Source organism: Prionailurus viverrinus, chromosome F2 (assembly GCF_022837055.1).
Source record: "Prionailurus viverrinus isolate Anna chromosome F2, UM_Priviv_1.0, whole genome shotgun sequence".
Classification (NCBI taxonomy): Eukaryota; Metazoa; Chordata; class Mammalia; order Carnivora; family Felidae; genus Prionailurus; species Prionailurus viverrinus.
Genome location: NC_062578.1, coordinates 40,954,539 through 40,982,267, shown reverse-complemented (window position 1 = coordinate 40,982,267; position 27,729 = coordinate 40,954,539). Strand labels below are relative to the sequence as shown.

General features: G+C 42.1%; 1 long non-coding RNA gene across 1 annotated transcript; it reads right to left on the bottom strand.

The window, feature by feature from the left end:
• Positions 1–1,737: 1,737 nt before the first annotated feature.
• On the bottom strand, positions 1,738–27,130 carry LOC125156632 (uncharacterized). The gene is made up of 3 exons (XR_007148713.1): positions 26,965–27,130; positions 12,575–12,579; positions 1,738–1,748 (listed from the first exon to the last, which is right to left on the bottom strand). It is a non-coding gene; the product is annotated as an uncharacterized LOC125156632 (long non-coding RNA).
• Positions 27,131–27,729: the final 599 nt, after the last annotated feature.

The window sequence follows — 27,729 nt, the reverse complement described above, 5'->3', positions numbered from 1 at the left end:
CATTTTCTTTAAAATCCATTTTGATTGCTTAGTCAGACACAATAGCACAATTTTAAGGTCTAATGTTTTAAACACAATTTCCTGATTCATAAGATTCTATGACGCATACCAATATCAATGGTGTCTCCTTCGGAAACACGGCAGAGTCATTTTCTATTCACTGCTCTCCCTTGTATATCACACACACACACACACACACATACACACACATACACACACATACACACACATACACACACATAACACATGTGTCATATGTCCCAGTCTACTTCCTGCTTTTTCTCACATCCACTCTCCCTTCCAGTCTTCTCCACCCCTACAGCACGTGCGGTCCAGGCTGCTCCACCTTTTGTCCGGGTTCTGTCAGCGACCTTCTGATGACTGTCCAAGCTTTGCTTTGCTTTGCAGCCTCATTTCCTGGTGTCTAGAAAATGTTTCCTCTTTGTAATTTTTACCCCCTGGTTCTGGTTATGCCCTTTAGAGACCCGGTGAATAAATGTAGGCATTCGACCACACAACTCTCCTCCCAATGATTAAATAGGACAACACTCCCTCTTTGTCTTCTCTCGGCCTGCACCTCCCCCATTCCTTACCTTTCTCATTGCATCCTGGCAACCCATAGTTTGATTTATTGTTTTTAAGATGTGTTCAAAACTGAACATAGTATTTCAAGTGTGATCTGAACAAAGCACAGTGGTTCTATTTCTTCCTTTGAACTAAAACTGCTTGTAAAAATAGATTTTTAAGACTGCAGTTCTGAGTTTTGACAAATCAATATACCTGTGTAGTCAGCCTGATCGAGATCTAGAACATTTCCATCACTCCAGAAAGTTTTCTCATACCCTTTCGTAGCCCAAACTTGCCACCAATAGCAACCCTTACTCTGATTTTTATTATCATAGATTCGTGTTGCTTATATCAGAATTTCATACACATAGCATCATGTAGAATGTACTCTTGTGATTGGCTGCTTTCAGTCAAAATAATGTTTTTGAGACTCATCCATGTTATATGTGACAGCAGTCCTTTCTTTTCTATTGCTGAGTAGTATTCCATTGAATGGATGCACCACAATTTGTTTATCTATTCTCTTACTGATGGACATTTGAATTGTTTTCAATTTGGGCCTATAATGAATAAGCTTCCAGAAACAAGTAGTTTTATAGAGTTTTGTTTTCATTTGTCTGGGGTAAATACCCAAGAGTGGAATTTCTGGATCGTAATGCAAGTATCTAAATTTATAAGAAACTGACAAATAATTTTCCAAAATGGCTGTGCCTGCAATGTATGAGTCTAGTTCTTTGCTCCACATTCTTGTCAACATTTAGTATTAGCAGTTTTGTTTTTTCATTTTAGCCATTCTCATGGATGTGAAATCATTGTGATTTTAGTTTGAATTAATTTAATGAACTTGATCGTATTTCCTGTACTTATTAGTCTTTTCCAAATCTTCCTCTGTGAAGTGCCTGGTCAAGTTTGTTGTCCATTTTTTTATTGGGTTGTTTATCTTTATATTTTCCTTACCTAATTATAGGAATTATTTATTTATTTTTATTTTTTAATTTTTTAAAGTTTATTTATTTATTTTGAGGGAGAGAGTGAGAGGGAGAGAGTGTGTGAGTGAGGGAGGGGCAGAGAGAGAGAGGGAGAAAGAGAATCCCAAGCAGTTCCCTGCTGTCAGCCCTATGTGGGGCTCCAACTCACGAAACTGTGAGATCATGACCTGAGCTGAAGCCAAGAGTCAGATGCTTAACCAACTGAGCCACCCAGACACCCCATGATTATTTTTTCTTAAGTCCAATATAATTTCTTTTATAATTTAGTGCTTTTTTTTTTTTTTGTCTTGAGAAATCTTTGCCTAACACATAGTGCAACTATATTCTTTTAGGTTTCCTTCTAGAAGCCTTATATTTTCAGCTTTTATGTTCAGAGATATCTGTGATTGCTGTTGGATTAATTTTGGCATATAGTTTGAGGTAAGGGTTAAGGTTTGCTTTTTTCCATACACTTATCTAGCTTTTGAGCACCAATCTGTCTTAGCAATTTTCTTTTTTCCTATTGAATTACCTTGCATGTTGATCATTTCCTATTCCCTGCTAGACGAGGAGCTCCCCCGAACCCATGTCTCTCTCTCCACCACCATTTAAAAAATAAGTTTTGTACCCTTTGATTTATTTCACATGGCCTTTAGCCTTTACTGAATGACCACTCCATGTCAGGTATGAGATGAAGAGCTAGATCCGGAGAATTTTTGTCCTGGGGGAATTTCCTTCTGTTCGGAGGAGTTAACAGAGGTGAATGACTTCCATTTCACATGATTAGAGAGAAATTGCAAAGGGGTTTGTGGGAATTTTGAAGGAGGTACGTGCAGGGAGGCAACCTATCATAGTGATTAGAAACCATCAGTCTTGGGTTTAGCACATATGACTTAAAATCCAGGCTCCAACGTATCTTAGCTGCTAAAGTGGACCATGAGCAGGCCACTCAACTTTCTGAGGGTTCTGTTTCCTCAGAGTTGTTGAAGTTATACTTTACATGATGCAAAGTATAGAATGCTTATTCCACTTGTCTGGTACTCAGTTAAGTGCTAATTGATTGGTTGCTATTTTTATCCCATGGACTCAGGGAGGGCCTCCTGGAGGAAGGGATTACTCAGCTGAGCCTTGAGGGATGTTGAAGGCTGTCCAGATGAAGAAATGCAGGAAAAGCATTGCAGGCTGAAGGTTTGGGAAGAACAACGATATGGAGGCATAAATCAGCATGGTATAAGTGGGGATATCATCAAAGCTTAAATTGTGAAGAAGAGCCTGGCTAAAAACATGGGGAGAAGTCAGGTCATGGGGAACCTTATATGGCAGTATTTTTCAGTCAACACAAGTTGTGAGCAACTAGGGGAAGTGTCAGCTGCCTCCTGGTTCCCCCAAGCTCTAAGTCAATTCTCGAAAGTCGCATTCAGTCCCCCCCTAAACGCTTGAACAGGAAACTCACCCTGAGGACTGGAGGGGTGGGTGGTGGGGATGCATCATGGAGACTCCGACAGGCCAACCAGCGTAATACTCTCCCTTGCAAAGCCTCAGGCATCCTGTCACATAGTACAAGATACAGGTCTCTGAGAATTTCCGGATGAAGCCTGATATCCACATCCTAATTCCGTCCAACAGCATGGCCACCTTAAGAACAGAGCCTGAGCCCGTGCCCCAATGGCTAGGCTGGGCTTGTTGGCTCTCACTAGTACCCATCGCAAAGAGAGAGCCTGTCCCTCTCATCTGTCCTCTTATGGGCAGGGATTCTACCAGGAATGGATCCATCTCCCCGAACTCTGCTGTCTTCCAGCTACTTGTTTGCCTTAAGCTACCATTTTTAGGCACTTGCTACATATTAAGCCCATTGCTAAACCCTTGTCATGCTTTCACTCCATTACTTTAAGCTTCTCAGGAACTCTCCAAATAGATATATTGTTTCAATTTGCAGGTGAAGAAAATGAAGCTTAAAAACATGAAATAACTTGCTGATAGTCACAGAAATCCTGAATGTCAGGTCCGAAATGGGAACCATCATCTCAGCACCTGCGCATTACTTCCTCCTCCTTCCCGAGTAGCCACTGAGGGAGGGGTCCCCCTACCCGCTGCTCCAACAGCTTGATGGGACATTAGCCTTTTGGGCACAATTTAGGCTGCCCTTCCGGGACTGCCTTCTTAGCTGAGTCACTTTAGGGGGTGCTGGGTCTTGGCAGTGTGGCAGCTACACCTTGTCCTTGCTGACACGGTGGCAGTGCTCTCCTAGCCTACTGTCAACCTGAATTGAATGCTTTATTAGCCCCATTTCACAAATTCAATAACTTAGGTTGAGAGAGGATAAGAACACATAACACCAAATCACAGCGTCAAGACTCAAAAACCTCCCAAACCAGCCACATCCCACAGGCTGTATTGTCTTTCTCGACGGTCAGTCCCATGGCCAGGAAGCATTCTGTCAGAGGCATAAGGACTATCTGAGAGAAGAGCTGTACCAGCCCCTTCAAACTACCAGTTTACAATTCTGCTGGATGACTGGGAATGTAAGATAAACTGTAAAAAGAGAAAAAACAATGTAGAAAGGCCCTTCGTGCTAACAACATAACTCATAGCCCGTCTACTTCTTACTCTCTTCTTATCAAGGAAAGATAGAACAGTGGAGGGATGAGTGGCCAAGGTGTGGATTCAGCCTCAAATGATCCAAAACAAAGATAAATGTCCGGAAAATGTGGAGCCCTGATTCACTCAGAATCAGGGCCTGATTCTTACAGGCAAGAGTTATCCTGCCAAGTCACCAGCTTTTCTCTTTACCTGATCAGGATGAAAGCCCATTTGCAAGATGAGATCATCTTGGAAAAGAAATGGAGCCACGTGAAGCCGTGCAGATCCACAAGAGTCTGGTTTGCTGGGAGTGAACCAGATAGAATCTGACTATTGCTGCTGTGCCCAATTTGCTGAATTTATAAAGCAAAAAATCAAAATCTAGCTTTTCTTCCATGTCTAGCCATCTGTTTCTGTGAATCTGCCCACATGCCCTGGACCTCTGGAGGGCAGAGTTCCAGGCCACTGTTCTGCTATTTTGACAGCTTTGCAGCTGTGACCCATGTACTGGAAAGAGCTGTGTGCAGTGCCTTGGACTTGGAACTTTACACATTTTTGACGTGATTAGGTATTTACAACTGGAAGTGCAGCCAGAGTCCAGTGTTTCCAGGGACGATGCGTATAACCCAGAGGTTCTAATGTGGCTGCTCCTGGCTTTGGCTGGGATCACGTAAGTTCTTAGGAGTTTACCCACAGGTCATGAACATGAGACTATAAAACAGCCACACTGGGACCTTCATCCAGATGGATAAATTGTATAAAACTTTTTCCACCACAGTTTCAGAAGGTAGTTTTGTAGAAGGCATTCATAGACATTTTGCAAAAGTCATTAGCAGTGACGTGGTAGAACAGATGCGTCCTTGGTATTTCCTACATTACACGTATTTGCATAACAGCAAAAAAAGGACGGAGGGGCACTTGGGTGGCTCAGTTAGTTGAGCGACTGAGGCTTAGGTCATGATCCCAGGGTCATGGGATTGAGCCCGGAGTCGGGCTCTGAGCTGAGTGTGGATCCTGCTTAAGATTCTCTTTCTCTCTCCTCTGCCCCTCTCCTTCACTTGCACATGTGCTCTCTCTTTCTCTCTCTCAAAAAAAAAAAAAGATGTAAATTACCCAAGAATAAAAATACAGTTGATTAAATAAAAAGCCTTTCAAACCATAAGAGACTTTTAAATACAGAGAACAAACGGAGGGTGGATGGGGGGAGGTGGGAAGAGGGGAAATGGGTGATGGGCAGTGAGGAGGGCACCTGTTGGGATGAGCACTGGGTGTTGTATGTAAGCGATGAACCATGGGAATCTACCCCAAAAACCAAGAGCACACTTTACACACTGTATGTTAACAATTTGCCAATAAATTATATTAAATAAATAAATAAAAAGCCTTTAACCTTTATTCATTTACTTCCCAATCATTTCTTCATCACCTGTTATGTGCCAGGAACTCTTGTTTGCTAAAGACAATAATAATAATAATAATGATAATAATAATAATAATAATAAACACTCCCCCTCGTTTCAAGGGGGCTCATATTTGATGGGAGAAATAAACATATGTACAAATAATTATTCATGATTATGCAGAAGGTGATTTGGGAGCACAGAAGAAGAATGGATTAGCTGGGAGGCTAAAGGTGGGCATCACAATTGAGGAGGCGTTTGAACTGGGTCTGGAGAAAGGCACATAGGAGTTTCTCAGACAGAAGGGTTAAAGTGGGGTTCCAGGCAGAGGAATTCTGGTCAGAGGAATTCCTTGAGGAGAGGAACGGTAAGTTTGGGGAAATGGCAAGTCATATGATGTACTTTAGTACTGAATTTTGAGCAATTGCAGTGAGAAAAACTAAAAACGCTCTGCAAATTACATACATACACTCCAATGCTAAAATGATCGGTCCGAAGTGAATCTAGATGAAACAGCACGGGTCATGGAAATAGGGTCCCAGATAGACTAGGAACAACTACAACAAAAAGGACGGCCTGAACTCAAATAGTATGACACCTGGTTCCAGTGACTCCTGGTTTCCCCTAAATCCTGGTGGGAAATAAGTGGATATTAGCATTAGAGTGATATTATATACCATACAAGAAGACTGTTAGGGTGCATATATAATTCCAAAATGCAGGTTCAGCCATTCTCAGGAAATCCTTTTTGTTATGCTTATAATTGCCTAAAGTAAATACGCCCTTCAGGTACTGATAAGGAGAAACACAAGAAATGGATGGAACTTACTGATACTTGCCCAGTGGAGAGAGTAGAGAGGTCCTTGTAGAATAGTGTCTGCAGAAGCTCTAGCACAGAGTAAGCACTCAATAAATGCTAGCTCAATGGTGACAAAAGATTATATAAAAATAACAAGTGAAGGGGCTAAGCGTCTGACTTTGGCTCAGGTCATGATCTCATGGTTCATGGGTTGTTCAAGCCCCATGTCAGACTCTGTGCTGACAGCTCGGAGCCTGGAGCCCGCTTCGGATTCTGTGTCTCCCTCTCTCTCTGCCCCTCCCCTGCTCTCTCTCTCTCTCTCTCTCTCTCTCAATAATAAATAAACATTAAAAAAATAATAACGGGTGGAAATTCACAAGGCATCCTAAGAAAGCTTTGAGCTTGTTATCTGGAGTTTCAAATTGGCAAAAGTCAATTAAGGAAAATTGAAAATTGAGGTCAGCATGCACACGCACATCATAACCCATCTATACTACGTGTGTGGCACCAGAATCCCAAACTGAGAAATTAAATGAAGAAGAGTATAGAACACTGAAAACCCTAGGGCTTTAGAAGATGCAAATGTCAAATTGCTCTACAGAGACGATTCACAACCCCCAGGTCAGAAGGTCTCTCAGGAGAGGAAAACAAAACACACAACCTTTCTAGGGATGAGTTCATAATCAAGGATTGCAAACCACATGAAAAGACAAACTACCATAAAGGAGAATTAGGAGGCGTAAGAGTTGGAAATAACAGAATGCTCTAAAAATGATTTGAGGACAATTTGAGGACAAGTGTTTGAGGACGATGCAAACACTTCTAGAACTTCTCTCCATGTACTAAATTTAATTGAAAACTGTTACGAACAATAAAAGGTAACTCCATCTGCAAATTCTTAATGGCCTCTTTTATGCTTCAGTCTTGATTTGTGGATTGACTCAGATATCAAAGTCAAAATGTAATTTGATCCCAATCTGGTCAAAACCTACACCAATCTGGTCAACACCAGTCTTTAAAAGGTTATCTTGGAAAAAAGCAGAGAGGTGGAAAATGCCAAAACAGTCAAGTTAAAACAGGCATCTCATTTCCCTGGCAATTAAGCCAATGCTGAAATGGTCATAAATAATTTTATCTATTCATATTTCAGCTACTGCTTCCATTTGGCTTAAGTGTAAATTTTTAGTCATTTATTTTGTTAATAAGCCTCAACAAAGACTCCAAAAACAAGGGTTTTTTTTTGTATCTCACTGTTTCATTAGAACAACATTCCAAAAAAGCTTCTCCTGGTTTATTTTTACCTATAGAATTTTTAAATCTATAACTGCTAAATTTTAGTGGGTTGAAGGACCAGAAAATGGCACTGATGCAAGAACCCCAAATTCCTGTGTGTCCTTCCAGAACTCTCTTGGGGGAGTAGTCGCTGAACTTAAGGTTCTTATGCATGAACAAAATTTCAGGGAGTAAAATGAATGAGATATTGAGGCAGTGACATAGAATTGCCGTCTTATGATTTGCTAGATAAGGACAGTCCACATAAATATCTACTACTGCCTTAATCTCATTTTTAAAAGACTATTTGATACCAAAATAAGGAAGAACATAATTTCAGAAAAAAAAGAGGATGTTCCTCACGTTTTCATGTAAGTAGCTTTATTAAAAATAGATTACAGCATCCTTATTTTCCCTCATTTTGCCACAAATTAGCAAAATATTGGTCATGGTTTCAGAGTGTGAGATAATATATATTGGTCTCTGTCCCCAGTTACTGGCACAGAGCTCCTGAGCCCTTGTAATATCCTCAGTGATAAAAACACTAGGAGCATCTCTTGTTCTAATATTTGGTCTCTGCCTTTGGTTCCTGACATAGGGCTTCTTTTGTTCTGAGGTGACTCTGGCTGGCCTCCTGAATGGAGGCTGGTCACCAGAAAGACCAAGCCATGATTAGAAGTCTGGAATGTTCGGCTCTGCATTGTCTTGAGAGGGAAGAGGGGCTGAAAATGGAGATAATGATTGATCATGCCTATGCCATGAAACCTCCATAAACATTCAAATAATCTGGAGTTTGGAGAGCTTCCAGGTTGGTGAACCACATACTGGAAGAGTGGCACACCCCAACTCTACAGGGACAGAAGTTTTTGTGCTCAGGACTCCCCCAGACATTGCTGTATGTATCTCTCCATCTGGCTGTTCATCTGTATCCTTTATCATATCCCTTAATCAACTAGTAAACATAAGTGTTTCTCTGAGTTCTGTGAGCTGCTCCAGCGAATTGATTGAACCCAAGGAGGGGGGGTCATGGGAACCTCTAATTTATAGCCAATCAGTCAGAAGCACAGGTGACAATCTGGACTTGAGGTTGGCATCTGAACTGGGGTGAAGGCAATCTTGGGGGACTGAGCCCTTAAGCTGCAGGATCGGACAGTATCTCCAGGTATGTAGGGTCACAATTGAGTTAAATTGTAGGACATCCGGTTACTGTCCTGGAGAATTGCTTGGTGTGGGAAAAAAATCCCACCCATTTGGTGATCAGAAGTGTCAGAAATGAAGTGTGGAAGTAAGGAGTAAAGGAGAAAGACAGGAGGTAGCCTGAACTGTAGAACTCTCCAGGACACCGATTCAGTGGTCCCCAACTTTGGGGATGCAGGGCATGTGTCCTCTTATTTCAAAGCAGGGGATCCAGAACTCTAGAATCCCTATCTATCAACTTAGATACGCATTCAACATTAATAATAGGCAGATTTTATACCTCTTGACCTACCATTATAACTAGTCTGACTATAAAATCATTGGAGTTTAGAGGGTCCTTTATGGTTTCCAAAGCATTTATATATGCATTCTCTCCTTCAGTCTAAGGAAGAAAGAAGGGACCCTAATGTAAGAAGTTTTATTTATTTATTTCTATCTTGCAGTTGAAGAAACTGGAAGTTGAAGCTGTCATTCATTTGCTCATTCATTTGCTCATATAGTCAATAAATATTTATGTGTCTCCAGGCCCTGTAGCACTATTCTAATCCCCAATGACATTAAGATGAATAAAAAGTCAACCAATTGCTTACGATTATATGGGTAGTTAGTGACAAAGTTCTACTGGAGCCCAGGTATTTTGATTGCAAGTATTGTGCTCTCTCTAGCAAGCCATGATGCCCACGTCTCTCTCTCTTCACTGTGTTTAGTTCTCTTTTCCACAGACAACCCTCCTGCTTGCCCACATACCATCTGAGCTCCCTGACTTTGGGCAGAGCTCCCTGACCTTGGCCGTGGCATTCCGGACAGGTTCTCATATTCACACCAATATCCTCTAGATGTTTGTTCAACATTTATTTAGGGTGGCTGAGCTCCGGAATGGGGTTGGATGGGTATGAAGAACAAAGAGGGCCATGCCCAATTAGCAAAATAAAGGCCCTGCAGCTAAATAGGAAGTTTAACAGAACATGAAGATAATCATTACATCGTTACTTGAACATAAACATGCATACAATCTCTCCTCCCTACCCCAAGAAGCTTATCATAATATTTCTTCCAAACATACATAGTTCTTTCCCTGAGAGGAGATCCAGTGAATACAGTTTTCTCCAGTTCTTTATATTCCAATAATACCTTGTTTAACACCCTGGTCACCCACCCCCTCATCTTCCCTTGCACTCACTTCTTCATGAAACAGCCTCTGTTCAACACTTTGCCAAGACATATTCTCATTATGCACCACCCAATTCAAGGCCTGTTCTTTCCAAGAGTCTACTTTGATGCACCCAGAACATTTCACCTTCCCAACTTGATCTCCACACATTTCTCCATCTGGTGCCCATATAACCCAGGATTACAGCTAAGCCTGCATCCACCAGTATGTGATTGGTCTGACAGGTCTCCTGGTCACATGGGTGCAACACTTTTGAATATCGCCTTTACATATATTGCCACGTAGTCCTTTTCATTTGTAAAATCTTTGTAGGTCCTCTTCTTTCATATATCGGCCAGGTTGAGATATGTTAGAGTTCAGAGGCTTTTTCTGAATAGATATAGAACTGATAAAGGACATTTTCAACTTTTTATGTTCCTGGCCCCTGCTCCTGAGCTCCCGGGGAAGCTATACTTTAACATTTACCAAGGTCAAAATGCCTTGGCAAAATCTCAAAGTGTGGGCTCTGTTTCTGCCCTGAGCACACATTGTACATCTGCTTCGTTGAAGAAAATTACCAAAAGGAATTACCAAAAGGAGCAGTCTGAACACAAAAGGTAAGAAAAAGTAAAAAACTTCCCTGGTTCCCATGAGATTAAAGTCATACAGCCTTGCATATACTCCGAATTTAAGATAAGGTCTGCAACTTTCTGAAATGTCTTTGTCAAATGTTCTATGTCCTTTGTAACTTTTATATAAATTATGTAAAAGCTGTAGATGACCAGATGTTTGTTTACAGGAGCGCTCTCTTCTTCGTGAAGACTGTATATCCCGGGTGGCTGTCCTAACTTGGGCTTGAATAAAATCTCTTTCTTGCCTTTAGAGATTCTGAAATTGTGTTCAATTTGTGTCAACAGATACATAGATATGCATATTTGTAATATGTCCAATGCAGTGCCGAGTGATGGATCATTATGCGTTTGCTCATGATGCTTTTGGAACTAAGAGGAAAAGAGAAATAGTAGCTTCGACTCTTCATTTCCAACTACCCCCCACACTCTCTCTAATGGGATGTTTAAACGCTGAATTTTTTCTGAAAATAGAAAACACTTGATGCCAGTGGTGCCACTGCCTGAGTGGCTCAGTTGGTTAAACTTCTGACTCTTGGTTTCAGCTCAGGTCATGATCTCATGGTACGTGAGTTCCAGGTCCGTGTGGGGCTCTGTGCTGCTGGTGCAGAGCCTGCTTGGGATTTTCTCTCTCTCTCTCTCTCTTTCTTCCTCTCTCTCAAAATAAATAAATAAACTTAAAAAAAAAAAGAATACATTTAAGGGAAGATATTCGGTATACCTTGAAAGGTGCCAGTTCATGGGGCTTATAGATGGCTCAGTCGGTTGAGTGTCTGACTTCAGCCCAGGTCATGATCTTGCGGTTTGTGAGTTCGAGCCCCACATCGGGCTCTGTGCTGACAGCTCAGAGCCTGGAGCCTGCTTCGGATTCTGTGTCTCCCACTCTCTCTGTCCCTGCCCCACTCGTGCTGTCTGTCTGTCTGTCTCTCTCTCTCTCTGTCTCTCTCTCAAAAATAAGAATAAACATTTAAAAAATAAAAAAAAGAAAGGTGCCAGTTCAACAGAGAATATTTGAAAAATCTGTTGCTAACTTTATGCAAGATGGCCCTTCTATATATGAAAGTGCTCAGTTGCAAATACCTGGCAGGTGAAAGCCTGTCGAATGAACATGACTCCTCTTTAAATGGCAGTGCAAGCTTCTCTGTGAAGGAATCATACAGTCCTTTCACAATTTACTGCACCGTGGCCTTCTATAACTTTTATCAGAGGCACTAAGAGAAAGTATTTAGTGGTGACCCATCACAAGCCCAGAGAATGCCATTGTGAAGCCCTGCAGAATGCCAGACACATCAACTTGGTCATCAAGTACATGTGACTTGAGCTGATATGAGCTGTCATGTAAGTTCCTAGACTTCACTGTCACAGTGTATAGATAACACTCTCAAGGTAGTCCTAGCTCTTGTGAAATCTGCAGGCTTTATCATCAAAACTACTTTGCACAAATTAGACAGCCAACGAATACCTGTTGAATAAAACTGAAGAATGGAATTGATTCTCTGTAGCCCAGGAAGCAGTTGCTACAAACCTCACGTTTAAATGATAATGAAATTTAATGCTGAGAATTATACTTTCTAATCCTAACCCTGATCTTGGGGTAAGAGATTTTATGGCAAACACTCGGGTCCTCTGGGTTGTCCATAACCTATGCTTCTCATTGTCTTTCCACTTCGCTTATTTCAAGATAGAATTAAAGCCTACCAGTAGGTGAATTCCAGGAAGGAAGTTAATTTGGAGAAAAGTGTTCTCCAAAGCAGCCATTCTAAGAAACGTATTAACTGTTTCTTGCATGAAAGCCGTATTTGATTTCTTGTTCAGTCCCTCCATCCCGTTAGTTCCTTTCTCTTTTCCTACTTGAATAATAGCAAAAGTTAAGATATCAAAATCCCTTCTCCCCCGGCCCCCACTCAAATAACAGGAATCCTGAATCATAGCACTCTAAGGCCCACGGGGAGAAGTGGGTGCTTCCTGCAGAAAGAGCAACCAGAAGAGGCACAGGATCCTGAGTGAAACACTGTATCTGTCTCCTAGGGAATCCTCAAGGGCCACTGAAATCATGCACAGATGCACGGAGACAGCCGGTGACCCACAGCTGTAGACAGCACCTTGGAACATACATTTTTGTGGCTTGGGTGAGCAGGAAACACCAGACATAGGAGAGGGTTGCAGAAGGGTGGGTGAAAGAGCATTAGAGCTGAACTTGATCTTCCTCCTTGCTCCCAAGAACGAGGAGACCCTAATGCTCCAGAGATTTGTTTGCACCGAGAAGATCTTATTTCGAATTGCAATTACCTGTGGGATGATTAAGACTACAGTACTGGAGATTGCGTTAAACTCAATTAAGTCCTCTGCAATCAGAGTCATTATTCTGGGGCAGGGATGAAAAAAAAAAAAGATGTATATTCTAGTTAAAAAGGGATGAAAAAGAAAATGATCTAGGGCAGTGTTTCCCAAGTCTGCTGCGTAAGAATCATAAGAGCTTGTTGAAAACACAGATTCTTTTCTCCTTCTCCCTACCTCATACCCGTTCTGAATCAAGAAAGTCTGGGGTGGTGACCAGGAATCAATATTTTTAAAAGCTCCTTGGGCCATCTGATGTTGCCAGCCCAGGTATGAGCTCTGGGGAAGAACAGGTCTTGGAGGCTGGTTTGTTGCCCTGATCTTCAGCTTGACTGACATTGAACTTGATGTTGCACTGGGCTGATTGGGACTGATCTGCTTACAAACCTCACAGGAAACTTATGGATAAACTAAAATGCCTGCTCATTAGTTACAAGGAGGGTAATCCTTCTTGGAGGTCAAAATGCCCACGTCTGCCATGCAGAACACCTGCATGACACCTGGACACTTTTAATCAGATGTTCGCTTGCTATTGGTCTGTGAAATCAGATCAAAGAGATGCTCCCAATTGCATTTTCATTCAGGCCACAGGAAGTGCGGGAAATAACTCTTCTATGCTCCAGACTAGATCTCCTCAACCTTGACCAGAGCTGGAGAAACACTGCCAAATTCTCGCTCTCACACATTTTTTCTAGAGCCTATGAAGGCAATCATTCTCTTGTTTTGTTTTTTTTTATGTTTATTCTCCTTTCAAACGGGATACTATTTTACTAAATTTCCATTTTCTTCCTTGAAATTACATTCCTTTTGTGTGTCTCTGGCCACCTATGCCACACTCCGTGTGTCCACATCACCAATATCTTGGTGACTGCTTACACGCGTGAGCTTATTTTCTATCCCTGTGTACTGACCTGATGGTCAACCTCATGAACTTATATTCCAGCCGGAATAGATTTATAATAAATATATCTTAAGAACTGAAAAAAAATTAGATAATGTGAGTGCTTTGACGAAGCTGAACGACAGCAAGAAGTAGATGTGATTTGGGCTGGGAGTTGATTAAGGAAGTCTTCTCTGCAGATGTGACATTTATGTTGAGAGCTAGAACCTCATAATTGCACTCTCAAGCAATGTTTATTTCCAAGGTCACGCAGAGGCATGTCTCCATCGTAAATACTAGCATTGTTTTACTAAAAGATCCAGTAGATGGTTTTGTAAAATTTGTTATGAGCAGCTAATGGGGAAAATACTCCTCTAGATAGTTGGAAAACTCTTCCACTGTTACACATGAGAAACCCTGGATAAAATATAATAAATATTTTTAAATATGCTATTTTTAAGTGAAATCCATTTCTAGTGAAGAAGTGAGCTCACAATAAAGTAAGAGAAATCACCAGATTTTGAGAAATCAAAAGTAATGAGGGAAATGAAACTCAGTGAGGTCAACAGGAGACCTGAAAGTTTAGCGGCTGCCGGGAAGGGGTTTGGATCCGAATCCCTGTGTAGGAACAGGAGATAAAGCCGTAAGCCCTAGAGACAGGAAGTTGGAACCGAAGCCACAACAGGATGCCAAGATGAAGGATTTAAAAATAGGGATTTTTAAAATGGAAAGATAGATAGATATCTCTGAGGACTTATAGCCACGTCACTATCTGATGTTCAAATTCATGTCATGGGCAAGATGTAGGAAGCTCTAAGTTCAGATAATAGCATAAAAAGTAGTGCTTAGCTGTGGTGCTTTTGGAGTAACTTACAAAAGCAAATGCAAAACCTTTCTTGAAGAACATCCCGTTAGCAAGGTCTCTGTAGGGATTCCCAGAGATTAAATTCCAGTGAAGGCAAGTTCATAATCTAAAACTGTAAAACATATGAGGAAACAATACTATGAAAAAGAGTCACCAAAAGTTATGTGTATAGTACAAAAGGTAGAATTAGAACTTTAAATACTATAATTCTTGAACAGAAATGATTTTTAAAAAGAATTTAAAGGATTAAAGTTATAAAAGAAGGTCTTACATGGAAAAAGTACAAGTGTCACTGAAAAAAGATCAGGCAGACCTGGAAAACTGAAGCCAAATAGAACTTTTAGAAATGAAAAATATGGCAATAAAAGCTAAAACTTATTGGGGGTGAAAATATGTGCATATCACATATCTAATAAGGGACTTATATCTGTAATACACGAAGAACTCTCTAAATAAGCAATTGAGACACACAATTTGGATGGATCTTAAAGGCATTGCACTGAATGAAAAAAAGCCAATCTCAAAGGGTTACAAATTGGAGAAAACTCTCAAAATGACAAAAGTATAGAGAGGGAGAACAGATCAGTGGTTATCCAGAGTTAAGACAAGGTGTAAGCAGCGTGACGGTAAAAAGGCAGCGGGAGAGTGTTCTACTGTGTTGATGGAAGAGTTCGGCACGTTAATTGCGGCACTGGTTGTATGAATCTACACTGGTGATAAAAGTCATAGAATAAAGACAAAGACTTCTATAATCGCAGTGTAGTTGAAAATATTGTACAAATCAATTTTTTGGCTTCAATAATGCACTGTAATTAGGTCACCATTGGGGCAAGGCAAAAGTGGGTATACATGAACTCTCTGTACTACTTTTGCAATTTATTATGATTCTATATTTAAAAACAAAACTTTTTTCAAAAATTAAAAACTGTGGAATACATATATTTTTAAAAACCGAATGGGCATGTGAAAAATAGATAAGTCGCTGACAAAAAGAGAATTAGTGAACTAGGAGACTGATCTGAGGAAATCATCCTAAGTCAGTCCAGAAAGATGAAGGGATGACAAATACAAAAACATTAAAAGACATGAAGGACAAAAGGAGATGTCCCACACAAATCTAATCGGAGTCACAGAAAGAAAACATTGAGAAAATGGAGGAAAGGGAATATTTGAATAGATAATGGTAGAGAATTTTACAAAATTGATGAAAGATACAAATCTGTAGATTCAAGAAACACAACCATTTGCAAACACTATAAATAACATTAAACCCACCCTCGCACATTGTAGTGAAACTGCAGAATACCAAAGAAAGAAATTTTTTAAAGAACAACAGGCACGATTTTATCTGTTGCTAACCACAGTTTTCTTCTCATTGAAAAACCAATTGCCTGATGTTTCTCTTGTACTTACATTTGAAGTCTGCTATCTAAATACACTGGTAGCTAAGAATGTCTACAGCTTATTACTTCAGGGAAAACATTTAAAACACTCTGTACTGTGTAAACTTTAGTGCAATCTCAGGAATATGAGCTGAGTAAATATGACAGGCACATGATCCTGGCTGGCCAAGAACCCATAAGTCTGCCTTAGTTTTGCTCAGCTTGTTTTTGCTCTGTAAACAGCGAATAAATCAAACCCACCCTTCCTCCCAGCCGGGTCTGTGGTAACGGTTCCTGCTTGACCTAATGACAGCTCAGTACAAACACCCTTCAGTTAATGTGTTGAGTGTTCAGGGGGTACAAGTTTGGCCCCACACACCCCTTCTACCTGAGCTACCAGTCTCTGGCTTTGAACTGGGAAAATTGAACCAAGATAGAGAATAATGTAGTTCTTTTTTCTTCTTCTTTATCTCTTATGCCAAATAGGCATGGAGAGTCTTCTCTGTGAATAAGGCAATTTCAGTCAAAATTTCAACCCTGGGGTTGATTTATAAAAGAGAGCAAAGGGCTGAGCATGGACATTCTGTTTCTAACTCTTCTGGAAATTTTAGCACTGTTTTTATCCATCTCCAAAATGGTGCAAAAAAACAAAACACTATCATACTGCTTATCTCAGAAGAAATGCAGTGTCACAGCCCTACACTCCACAGACATACATCTCGCCATTCGATTCTACTGCAACTTAAGCTGGAGAGGAAATGAAAACTACTTATTCATTCATTTATTTATCTGTAAACATTTTTTTTTTAATTTGTCAAGCCAGATAATAAAAAGACAATCGTTGAGTACGAACTGGGACAGTGTGGAAGGATCTTCCATCATTTCCTGGTTGAATTCTTGGTAGATGAGTGAGGGGTGAGGGGACATTTTCTTTGGCGTTGTCAAATACTAGGGACGCATACCTGGGGCAGGTTCCTGTAGAAAAGGAGTCATGAAACAAACCTACTTACAATTTCCTCATTTGGGGGATTTCTATGACTCTCCCCCACTGGGCACCCTCTTTGTTCTTCACACTGTCTATGGCTCTGGTAGGCTCTGACAAATGTGTTTCTACAAACAGCAGTTAGACAGGAGTAGATTATGAGCTTCCCAGTTCTAGGAGTATGAATAACTAGAATGAACTGTGCGGGGGAAGGTGGTATCATCTCTTTCCACGTCAGGATCCTTGGGCACATGGATGGGAAAGGTTGCCACACCATCCTCTTGGATCTGGAATGGAGGTTCTGCTCTGTTCCCTGAGGACTCGCACAAGTAGGGCATGTAGATGTCATGCAAAGATGATTCAGTCTCCGGCCAGAGGCCATCTTGATGCCTTGCTGGGCAAGTTTTTAATACAGAGAGATTTCAGCCAAAACTCACTGTAGAGAGATAGATGCAAGATTTTTGCTTAATTTTTACACTTCTTGGCCTCAACTCTGTTTTCTCATCTCTTACCATTTGCCTACTCTCTTTGTCTCTCTTCTCTCTCCCCCTCTCTTGAGCTCTTTGTTCTTTCCTCATTTACTTGAAGTGCTGAAATCCTTTCAAAAATTGCTGTTAAATAAAAACAATGAAGAAATGGAAACTTGCTGCCATACTCAGGCTAGGAAATGACTGGAAATTCTGACCATATCAAATAAATATACATGTGTTTTACCATCACTGTGCATTATACCAGTAAACCACAGCTGGCTAACATCACACCTACTTTTGAAAAGTAAACATTGTGGCAATAAATGTTCCAAGATGAAATGGAAGTATTTTCGTCCCTTAAATTTCCCACTCAAGTGATACGTGTAGAGTTGGTATTTCAGTTGTTCCAGATAGTAAATTATTTCACCAGGTTACATCCTTCACTTACACAAACCTCCAGCCTCTGTCTGCTTCCATACTCCCCACAGCTGTTACTTAATTTTTTGCTGCATAATTACTGTTTATTCAAAATCTCTCATTTGTTAGAGGAGTTACCACAGAGCTCTCACATTCAGCTCTCAAAATGTGATGACTCAGGTTTTGTTCTTTGTGCTAAATGTTGCAGGCAGCTTTTAGTCCTAACCAAAATATTTGCACAATGCTAATTACGTTTCTGTGGACCATCAAAATAAAGTCTGTAGAAGAATAAATGAAAAATGTGCATGAAACTTCATAACTGCAATTTCACATCTTTCAGAAAAGGATCTTAAAATTGGATGAAGCACAAACACGGGCACCTTCTTGCTTATCAACAGTAATAGAAAAACCAGCTGAGAAGTACTGAATGTTCCCCTTGGGCCAGGCCTGTTCTGGGCACCTTCCATACTTCATCTTTAAGTATTATCTAATATTTAAGTGCCTATGAGATAGGTAGTATTATCAGCCCATTTTACAGATGAAAAAACCAAGGCACAGAGTTTAAATCACTTGCCCAAGGCCCCTCAGCTAGTAAGTAATAGCGTCTGCATTTAAATGCAGGCATTCTGGGGGTGCCTGGGTGGCGCAGTCAGTTAAGCGTCCGACTTCAGCCAGGTCACAATCTCGCGGTCCGTGAGTTCGAGCCCCGTGTCAGGCTCTGGGCTGATGGCTCGGAGCCTGGAGCCTGTTCCGATTCTGTGTCTCCCTCTCTCTCTGCCCCTCCCCCGTTCATGCTCTGTCTCTCTCTGTCCCAAAAATAAATAAAAAACGTTGAAAAAAAATTTTTTTAATAAATAAATAAATAAATGCAGGTATTCTGATTCCAGAGTCCACACGTGAACCACTACTCAACATTCTACTTATGAAAGCTATTTTTCCACATTAATATATATATATATTTCTAAATGTTCATTTATTTATTATTTTTTTAATGTTTACTTATTTTTGAGAGAGGGAGACAGACAGAGCATGAGAGGGGGAGGGGCAGAGAGAGAGAGAGAGAGAGAGACCCAGAATGTGAAGCAAGCTCCAGGCTCTGAGCTGTCAGCACAGAGCCTGATATAGGGCTCTAACTCACGGACCACGAGATCATCACCGAGCTGAAGTCGGACGTTCAACTGACTGAGCCACCCAGGCGCTCCAATGTTTATTTATTTTTGAGGTAGAGAGAGAGAGCATGGGCACTCAAGGCGGGGAGGGGCAGAGAAAGGGAGACAGATGATCTGAAGGGGGCTCCACGAGACAGCAGAGAGCCTGATGTGGGGCTTGAAGTCACGAACCGTGAGATCATGACCTGAGCCGAAGTCAGATGCTTAACCCACTGAGCCACCCAGGTGTCTCCCTCCCACATTAGTGTATATTTTGAAGGGAGCTCCCCTGCCCTGTGCCTGGTCCCCCGTTCAACTCATCAACCCCTCATGCCCTCCCCACTCACACCCTTCACCTTCGCAGTTAACGGGAGAAGCCCTGTAGGGCATCCAGCTCCCGAACAGCTGCCTTCCTTATTAGAGTTTATTTCAAAGATCTGGTCTCTGTCTTCTAGAAGTTTATAATCCAAGTTAAACAATATGAAGAGGCATATAATTTATAATCCAAGAAAACTATATAAAGAGGAGGATAAAAAGAACATAGAGGCAAGAGGGAGGGGCAGGAAAACATAGAGTGTGTACCAAGTTTGACCAATAAAGCAATGAGATTTGTGACATGTAATGGATAAACCCCTCTGAAGGCAATTCCAAGGCCAGATGCCAGCAAGGTTTCTGCCAAGTTGTGGTGCAGCAGTGAAATGACAGCCCACACTAACAACGTTTGCGCAAAAGTAGCTCGCTATTTTACACCTGCACCTTGAATACCAAATGGCTTTCACCTCTTTCCAGTCAATTTAGCTGGCTCTCCCAATATCTTCTTCTTTCATGTCCCCTCCTTCCTTCCTCCTCTTCCCAGGGAGTCGGTTAGCAGCTCCCTGTGGTGCGCTTGTCTTAGAAGACCCTGCTCCCGGCCCTCCAGGGGCTACCAGGAGCTAAAGGCCAGGTCCTCCTTCTCAAGGAGCTTACAGGCCACAAGATCGGCTTTTAAAAATACAAGCTTGATCCTCCCCACATTTAAAACCATCCAATGGCTTTCCATTGCTCTTAGGATAAAGAACAAAACTGACCCGAGAGCCTCCCTAAAGCCCCGAGGGGACAGCTTTGCCTCCTCCCAGTCATGTACCGCGCACTCCCTGCTCTGTTCACATCTCTCCAACCTTTTATCAGCTCCTTGAATGTGCCAAACCGGGCTCTCAGTTTTAGGATCTGATGGTACCCTCTTTTGCCATTCAGAACCCCCATCATGATTCACAGGTGCCCTCCTGTGACGATCGAGTACTGTTGACCTCCTTCACTGGACTGTAAATTACAGGAGTGTGGGGAGGAGGTTAGAGGCCCCCAAAGAAATAAGACAAATGTCAGCTGAAATCAGATTCTGAAGAGTTGCCAAGGTGCCAGACTGAGGCATTAGGACATTACTTTGTATGCTTTGGGGAGAGACTGATGGGTTTTGAGCAAGGAGGCAAAGTGATCAGCGGTGCGTTTTAGGAACCGAGGTGGGCCTAGTAGCAAGAAGTGAGAAGGGGTGGAGAGAGACAGAGCAGGGGCCCACGTAGAGGCTGTTGCTATAGTCTGCGTAAGAGGTATGAGCCTGCACAAGGGTGACGGGAAAGAAGGACGACAGATTCAGGAGACTTGGTCAAATCGACAGCATTTGATCGTTGCTTGAATGTGAAAACTGAGGGACAGGGAAGGCCCACAAGGATTCCCAGTTTTCCAGTTGGCATGGCTGGGAATGTAAGTGGCATCATGAAGAGAAATAGAAAGGTGAGGTGAGGAGTCCCCTCTGAGAAGATGACAGAATCAATTCTGGAAATTGTTCAGCTGCAGGCCAGCTGGATGTCGGACCCATGGGACCGGAGCAAGAAGAAAGGTCACGGCCGGTGAAGAGGATGTGGGTGACATGTGCACTGAAATGGTCCTCATGAGCAGGAAGAGGAGAAGGGCGAGGTGGGCACCAAGCTCGAATGCAGGAAGAACACTCAGAGAGAGCAGGCGGAACCAGGAAAGCCAGGACAGAGGGGCTCTTGCAGGAGGTCAAGACCACTGACATAAGTGCCCTGCCAAGAGCTGGGAGAGGATTTTGCGTGAAAAAGTCCAGCTGAGATCACCAGTTTTGGGAGGTCCCCGAGAGAGCTGTTTCAGTGAGTAGAATTTTGAGGGTAAAACCCACATTCCAGGCATTTTATCCAGACAGAGGTCATCAGGGATTCTACTGCCTCTGCTGCTGGCCTTGATTTAATTAAATTGGGCAAACACCAGTATTTACTTGACCATTGGCCAAGAATCAGGTGCTTTATGCTATTTAAATTATTTTTCACCACCGTCTTGTGAAGAAGATATCTTCACTCATTTCAGTATTTTAGTATCCATTATCATGTAATTTACAGTTTGAAGTGGAGCTCAGAGAAGTACTGTAACTTGCCTAAGGACACACAGCAAATAAAGCCACGAGACTGTAAGTTCCACAAGGGCGGGAACCGCAAGTTTAACTTACCATCATGTGTGCCCTGATAGCAATAGTTGGCATAGGTAGAATGATTTTTTAGATGAATGAATGAATGAATGAATGAACTAGTGACATTTACCATCAAAATTAGGTCTAACTAGTGACATTTAGCATCAAAGCCCATAAGCCTTCCATATATACAAACACGATTAATCCAACAGGAGTTCTCCTATTGTCAACTTCTTTAAAAAGTCTCTTGAGAAACAAAAGTGAGGAAGGTGACCTTGTGAGAGTTATTATTTCTGAGTAAAAGTATGTGATTATAACTTGACTTTGCAAATTACCCAGCTGATAATTCATTCAAATAATCAAGTCAATTAAAGCTAAATTCATCCCACACGTGTGAAAGCTTACAGCCAAGTATACATGTATGGAATTTAGGAAACATATTTTGGAAAGGAAGGGCCCCTCAACCACTCCAAGAGTCAATCATGGGCCCAACTGTTTCAAATTATAGAAGACAACTTTTCATATGTTTTTTAGAGAAAACTGTTCTCCTAAAGTGGCATTCCTTCCTATGTATTTCAGAAGACAAATTCATGGGAAATAGTGGTCACATATTTGAAACTAATTATTGGAAGTTGAAAGGAAAGTGATTCAGGTTTAACCTCTCTGGGACATAATTTGTGAGTTTTTTGGAAAACATTAGGAAGGAGCATTTCCTAATAAGGATGATTTGAACTACAATAATCTATTTGTTCCTGTTATGGGAAGTTGCTATCATCCTGGTTTTTTCTTCTTCCACTTAGTCCAAACCCAGCTGGGAGGCTGGGTGGTCCATTGAAAAGCATTGTAGGCAGAAGCATATTTCAGGTCTGCCTCTAATTAAATGCAAGTCTGGATAATCCACTAGACTTTCTAAATGTCAGTTTTCCCATCTGTATTGTGGGACTAGAAGTACCTGGTCTACCTAATTTACAGAATTGTTTTAAAGATCAAAGCAGGCAATATAAATTCAAAATTGATAAGAAATGTCAAAACGCTACACAAATGCAGTGTTATCATCACTACCTCTTCCTTAAAAGATGTTTCCAATCCATCCCCCCTAAACAGAAGAACGATCTTCAAGTAATTGCGTTGCTGTTGGGTTTTCTCTGTGTCATCATCTTACTGAAACATGAAATCGAATGACTCTTTAGAAATTCTCCGGGCAAGGCTGCCTTTAAGCACTCTGGAAAGAAAATTGTCCTGGCTCATCTTACAAAGCTCTAGAGTTACAGATGTCTGCTTCTTGGAAGCTTCCAGATAGTCCTGAAGTTTTGATTTCCCTTGAAACTTCCCCTGTAGATCTGAAGTCACGATTGTCCAATCCTGAGGTGGAAATTCCCATTGGTATCTTTCCCAAAGGAAAATTCAAGGAAGCCAATGCCAGGATTAGCTTCGGGGAGAATCTTTCAAACCAGGAAGCCCTCTGAAACCTGGAGTTTGGTCTGTTGCATCTTTCAGAGGGATGAGCTTAGACTGCCGTGTTCTTTTTGTGGGCCTCGTATGGGCTATGGTTGGAAACAGGCCTGACTCCCAGGAAGCAAGTTGCCTTCTTACTGACTGAGCACTGAGACTGCCTTTGTTTCTGCTGTCAGCTGGAATTTCAGCCTGAGCTAAAGTGGATAATGTTCTCTGATCACAACCTCCCCAGTCAGGACATCGCTTGAATAACTCTGAGTGCAAGCTCAGATGCTTAGAAGGTGAGTAGGAGAGAGAAGGCAGAACACAGACAGCTACTTCCTGGGAGAAGTCCATAGCGTTGGGTCCCAACTTCACATCTGAGAATTACCTGGATTACTGGAACAGAGGGCAGTGGGGATGTTGGCCAACAAAAATAATAGTCACCATATATTTGTTCAACGCTTTTTGTGAGCCAGGAACTTTAAATATATTATCACATTTGATCTTCTTAACAGTTAATTCTCCTGGGTAGATGTCTTGGTACCTCTTTTACAAACAAGAAAGCTGATGCAAAATGTCCCATTTACACAGAGTATTTATTGAGCATCTATTACTTTCCAGGCACTGAGAATATAGCAACGAATATGGCACACTATTGTTGAAGAACTAGTGGCCAGAGGAGGTCAAATAACTTGCCCAGTACATTGTCACTGACAGGATTTGGGAGCCAGAATTTAAATATAGATCCGTGAGGCTCAACGTCTTCTTATCCTGCTTCCAAGGCCACAATGGCTTTAGGTCATTCATTTGTTCGTTCATCCAATGAACGGTAAAGTATTCAGCACCTACTGCGCGCCGGGCACTGTGCCCGGAATGGAGTGGACAAAATCATGAGTCAGACCAGGCAGAGCTGGTTCTCATTTTCTTGGAGCTTCAGCCCTGCCTCCTCATAAGGGAAGAGTGGCGGTTCCCCTCCCCAGGAGCTATAGCCCTACCACCAATTTTAGGCGGTCCTCCAAGGCCCTCGTTCACTCCAGTTATGTCAGGCACAGCAATGGTGGATATTCCTAGCCGATTTTTATTTCCATTTATGGACAAAAAACATTTTCTTTGTTAGAGAAAGTGCCGATTCTGGACGGATGAGATCATTTATAAATAAGAGGCATATAAGTAAATAAATAAAATAGAAGGAAGAAATTTCCTGTGGGTTCCAAAGCCACTACCTCTCGAGGTCCCGCCTCTGGTTCTCCGTGACCCAGATGCTCAAGGACTAGAGGTACAGAAAGGGCTGGCTTGGTCCTGGGGCTGCGTCAGAGCCTCCGCGGGACGTGCACACTTCACTGTGCCGTCAGCGGCTCACGCGTTCCTCAGGCTGGAATCGTATTTCTCTGACCGCGATCCCAGGACTGCGTGTGGCGGGCGCGTATCTTTGATCAGCGTGCGCCAGAAGCACTGACTGCCGCCGCCAGCGGGAAGCCCAGCTCCCCGCGCAAACGTCCCCCGCTGCCCGCTGAAATCGGAGGGGTTCGCAGCCCCCCAGCTCCATCTGTTGACTATTTCAGGCAACTGCCCTCTCCTCTCCAAGAGCCCTCTTTGGTGTCCCAGAGGCTCCGATTCCTTTTGTTCCACTTTCCTGTAGCTTTTTGGCTTCAGGATTAATTTTAGGCCTGAATTATGTATGCCTAACCTTTGCATGGCACACAATGTAATTTCCTACTTGTCCTCAATGTTCAGAAAGGAAACTATCAATGCCATTATTTCTTATTCATATTAAAGAGGTTCAGGCTCCTGATAGGAAAACTGCAGCCACTTCTTCTGGATGCTTCTTGAATGTCAGGTCTGGTGTCCTATCTCCTGGTTTTATCCACCTTTCTGGTGTCCCCACAAAGCTCATGGGCACATACCCTTCCACCCCCATTATGGCTAGATGTCTCAGTCTCCACGGTTTGCCTCTGGATGTCTCACCACCGCACCGAAATGTTCTCTTCCATTTACCCAGCTCTTTCTTAGAATTTTCTCAGTTCTTTGCACATCACATCTCAAGCCAGTTAAGTATTTTGATGCACAGATGAGTGGAATCTACCCACCTTTGGCACTGTTATTCTGCCGCAAACAGGTATCACTGATGAAGATGAAATTTTTCTTAAACCGCTTTCAGGTAGAATTTCACCTTGATAGATTGGCTTGCCGGATTTAGGCTTGATAACATAAGGAAGGATTCTTAGCCTATTTCCTGGCAAAAATCCCCAAATTTAATAAAGGTTTATTTCCTTCCTTCCTTTCTTGGAAGACGTCACTCAGTCTGTCTTAGAGGGTGTTTATTCTTAGATATGCGGGAGCCTGTACCTGAAATTAGAGGAATCAGAGCTCTACTCAGAGTCATCTGCACCTTTCCGAAGAACCGTTCTGAGAATCCAACATGGCAGAATTTGTGACATCATAGAATCCTGGAGCTAACGTGGCTCTTAGAGATAATCTCTACTGACACTGAAACAATCTGACAGGCCTTAAATAGATTAGTAAATTTAGAAAGAAAGCAGACAAAAAGATGGTGGTCATTACTGGGAGACGCCATCTTGGCTTCTTCGCAATCACTGTCTCCAGTATGTTGACTATAGTGGCTCATTGTGCTACGTCTCCCAAGAAATGATCTGCTTTCCTTGGGTTCACCTGCTTTAGTATGTGTTTGTTGCTTTAAAAACATAGCCACTGATTTAGGTTGATCCTTGAAGAGACACTGAAGATCTTTGTGAGACGCGATAGCTTTTCAGTTAGGACAACTTCCTTCAGAAGTGACAGGGCGTCTAAACATGGGGGTCCGAAAAGCATATGGGCTGACCTGGGGCAAAGAGCACGGGCTTCGAATCAGGCACACCTGGGTTTGTGTTCAGAGTCTGGCATTTTCTGGTTGTGAGACATGGTGACAGGAAAGTCAGTAATGTCTCTGACATCTGCCTTCCTCATCTGCAAAATGGGGAAATTAGTACCTATCAGTGGAGATTACTGGGGAAGTTAAATTACCGTATGTATGCAACGTGCCTGGCACATAAAAAGCAGCAGGTACTATTCGTTTATATTCGTTGTCGCACATTTGAACATCACTGTACCAAACAGGATCAAAAGATGTGTTATTGATTACCTATTACGTCTCTGAGAGTGGGAAAGGATCAGCAGGAAGTTCTGCTAACAACATTTAAACTGCAAATTTTGGGGCGCCTGGGTGGCTCAGTGGGTTAAGAGGCTGACTTCGGCTCAGGTCACGATCTCGCGGTCCGTGAGTTCGAGCCCCGCGTCGGGCTCTGTGCTGACAGCTCGGAGCCTGGATCCTGTTTCAGATTCTGTGTCGCCCTCTCTCTCTGACCCTCCCCCATTCATGCTCTGTCTCTCTGTCTCAAAAATAAATAAACGTTTAAAAAAAATTAAAAAAAAAAACTGCAAATTTTTTTCACGGTAGTCCATATCCGTTGGCAGAAATGGATGTCCTAATAAAAAAAATAAAGAAGGCAAAAGAATGGCAATTTTATATTGTCTTAAATGATTGAATCCTACTTCTGCTGTGTAACTAGATATGCCTTGCCTTGCTCTGTAGTGTATCTGTGCAATATTTTCTCTTTTAATTTTCTATCATTTTTGAGTACTTATCATGTACAGTAAAACCTTGGGTGGGGCGCCTGGGTGGCGCGGTCGGTTAAGCGTCCGACTTCAGCCAGGTCACGATCTCGCGGTCCGTGAGTTTGAGCCCCGCGTCGGGCTCTGGGCTGATGGCTCAGAGCCTGGAGCCTGTTTCCGATTCTGTGTCTCCCTCTCTCTCTGCCCCTCCCCCGTTCATGCTCTGTCTCTCTCTGTCCCAAAAATAAATAAACGTTGAAAAAAAAAATTAAAAACAAAACAAAACCTTGGGTTACAAGTAACTTGTTCTGTGAGTGTTCCACAAGACTAGCAAACATTTCTACTAAATTTTAACTAGATAAACAGGTGATGTCTTGCAATATAAGTAGCACATGATGCTGAACGTCATATGATCACAACTGAGACAATGGTTTCTCTCTCTCTCTCTGTTGCGGGATTGGGGTGATCATCTCCCACGCTCAGATGCTCAGTCTCGGGCTGTGGTGTTTGGCAGAAATCAGTGATTTTTCAGAATGTTGGAAGGTGCCCACAGCTGGCACCAGTGTATTTTTTGTCACTTCAAAGCACCTATGGACAGTCCTTTGCTTTTCCACACAAGAGTAAGCCTAGGAAGGCTTTGCTTCATTCTAGGTCAAGCTGCTTGCAGACAGATATAGACCCTTTTGTCTGCTGCCTTATTGCCAGTTACATTAAATACAGTATATGATAAGAGTTTATGAATACTCGCTTGTAGTCAACATCCATGCGAGCATATACAATGGCCTCCATGCAGAAAAAGGTTGAAAAGAAAGGTGGTAAAAAGGAGATGATTATGGTGGAAGTTAAGGAGGAAATCACCGAGAAGTACAACCGAGGTATTCGGGTCGCCAAAATTGCAAGATTTTATAACAAGTCTACGTCTGCATCTCATCTGCGGAGGAGGAGGAGAAAAGGGCGGAGGAATCCCTCACTTCAAATGAGATGAGGGAGACGTGTAAAATGTGGGGAACAGTGCAAAATTTTGTAGAAAAGTACCACCCGAATAAGTCTGTAGCAGTGCGAGCGACGAATCTAACGACAATGCCATGTCACATTTCCGCGAAATCCTCAAAAGGAGACAAAAGCAAGTGTCATGGGATGGGTTCCTTGTTAAAGTTGCATGAAAAGAAAAAGATTCCATTG